The sequence below is a fragment of the Diachasma alloeum genome, unplaced genomic scaffold, assembly GCF_001412515.2.
Source record: "Diachasma alloeum isolate Michigan unplaced genomic scaffold, Dall2.0 Dall_scaffold_00953, whole genome shotgun sequence".
NCBI classification, from domain to species: Eukaryota; Metazoa; Arthropoda; class Insecta; order Hymenoptera; family Braconidae; genus Diachasma; species Diachasma alloeum.
Window position 1 is genome coordinate 90631 of NW_021681070.1, and position 2594 is coordinate 93224.

Genomic DNA, 2594 nt, shown 5'->3' on the forward strand with positions numbered 1-2594 from the left:
TATCTGCGAATTTGTGATACCATCACACACTGAGTAAACAAGTCCTCCTCATGATTAAGGAGAGATTTGTTGAGAAGGTGCGCGTTCTGGGGACTACGAAACGGTCTCTAGAGAACTGGTTGCGACGGGTGGTCGACAATTCTGTCTTCCACTCCGACCCCAATCGCTGGTTCGATCCACCCGCGCCTGCACCGGATAAGATGCCTTCAGTCGAGCGGGTTGAAGAGTTCTGGGGGGGTCTCTACGGTCAGGCCCCCAATCTCATGGTGGAGACTCCAGTCCTCAAGGAGTTTCGCGCGTTTTGTTGTGTACTTCGTCGGCAGCCCGCGGAATTCTCGCGAATCACTCAGGAAGAGATTCGATCTACTTTACGAGTTATGAAGAACCACGCCGCTCCGGGTCCTGATGGCATTAGCGCCTTTTGGTGGAAGAGGTTTACCTCTGTTCATGACCATCTGACCCGGATATTCACGGCATTTCTCGATGGTAGTGAGCTTATTCCTGAGTGGTTGGTAGAGGGGAGGACTGTGTTGCTCCCTAAGAAGGGAGACTTGTCCAATCCGGCGAACTATCGGCTGATCACGTGTTTGAATACACTTTATAAGCTCTTCACCGATATCCTGAATGAGGGTATCCTCCATGATATACAACCAGAGTGGCAGCAGATACATGAACAGCGAGGAGTGAAGCGGGGACTGTCAGGTTGCAAGGAAGGTCTGCTTGTCGATCGCTGCGTATTGCGCAATTTGAGGCAGTACCATCGCAATTTGTCAGTTGCCTGGGTCGACTATCGCAGGGCATTCGATAGCACGAGTCATGAACTCATTTTCCTACTATTGGATTGCTTTGCGGTAGAGGACCATATAGTGAGGTGTATATAAGATCTTGCACCACTTTGGAGAACGCGCTTCACCATAACATTTGGTGAGGGTAAGCTGACTTCGAGGTTGGTGCAGTATAGGAGGAGGAGTCTTCAGGGTGATACTCTGAGTCCTCTATTATTTTGCATCTCACTAATGCCGCTATCTGTTGCGCTGCGTTGTGTTGGAGGGTACCAAGCCAGAAAACCCGGTGATAGGAGGCATCAGGTCAGTCATGTCTTTTACATGGATGACCTGAAGCTTCAGCTTGATACTGTCGCAATGTATTCACGTGCGGTCGGCATGAGTTTCGGATTGGACAAGTGCGCCGTCTTCCATATGAAGAGGGGCAAGGTTGGTGGGGAAGTGGATGATCTTCAGCTTGTGGATGGTAGCGTCATACATCATCATGGCGCCGAAGAGTCGTATCGATATCTTGGATTCAATCAGCATTCCGTAATGGAAACTGTGGAAGTCAAAGACACTCTTCGCGAGGAATATCGGGCGGNAGGGGAAAATGAGAAGACGCATCGCACAGATCCAGGGTAAGATCGAAGAGGCAAGGAAGCAAACATCGCGCATTCAGTGTGTGATGGACTTTGTCAACAGTGGTAGGGCTTTCACGGCCCGCATTCGCAGAATATCTGCGAATTTGTGATACCATCACACACTGAGTAAACAAGTCCTCCTCATGATTAAGGAGAGATTTGTTGAGAAGGTGCGCGTTCTGGGGACTACGAAACGGTCTCTAGAGAACTNTGGTGTTCTCAAATGGAGTAGATTTGAGCTGGAGCAACTGGACAGAGATATTCGCAAGCTGATGAATATTTATAGGAGTCTCCATCCACGTTCTTCGATTCTGCAGTTGTATTTTCCGCGAGAGTGTGGAGGACGAGGACTTCTCAGTTTGGAGACTCTTCATGATCGTCTAGTCCTCGGTTTAGCTTGTGACGTCATGAATGGCTTGGATCCACACTTGGAGTTAGTTCGTGCATCATCATGAGCTCCATGGGGTTCAAGCCTTTCTATAGCAAGGCAGCGGATACAGCAGCGACTTCCCTTGGTTAGGAATTTTGTCGCGGCCGGGATGGCCAGTTAGCTAGTGATTCATTAGCCATCATGGCCAAACCTCGGCGTAGAGCGACCATCAAGGCAGCGGAGCAGTCCACCTTGCTCCGCCAGCACGTTGATAGGTCCGTGCATGGTATATTCTTCCGCCATGTGGAAGAGCAGGGTCTTTCCGTCCAGCTGACATTCGTCTTCTTGAAGTCACCTGGCTTGATGTCCGAAACTGAGGGTTTCATCTGCGCATGTCGCATTGAGAGTGCTGTATTATCATTTGCGGCACTCTTATGGGATAGACAGAACGCCGGTGCTGCCTTACGCACCAGGAGATATTGAGTCCGTTGTCGTAAACGAGAGGTGTAAGATTTACTGGAACTTCTCGTTCGCGACTGTCTGGCCAATCGTTGCGACGAAACCTGACATCGTCCTCTTCGATTTTGGTGACAAAATCTATGTCATTGAGTTCTCAGGTCCGGCTGAGAGCAACATCACAGTGAAAGAAGAGGAGAAGCGGCTACCAGGCGGAATACCAGCCACTCCTGTTTGAGCTACGTAGAATAAATCGAGGATTTAAAGCAAAGTTGGTTGTCCTGATAATTGGCTCTCTTGGAGAAATGAAAGAGTCATTCATATTTGCGCTGAACACCATCCCTGCATGTAGGCGTCAAG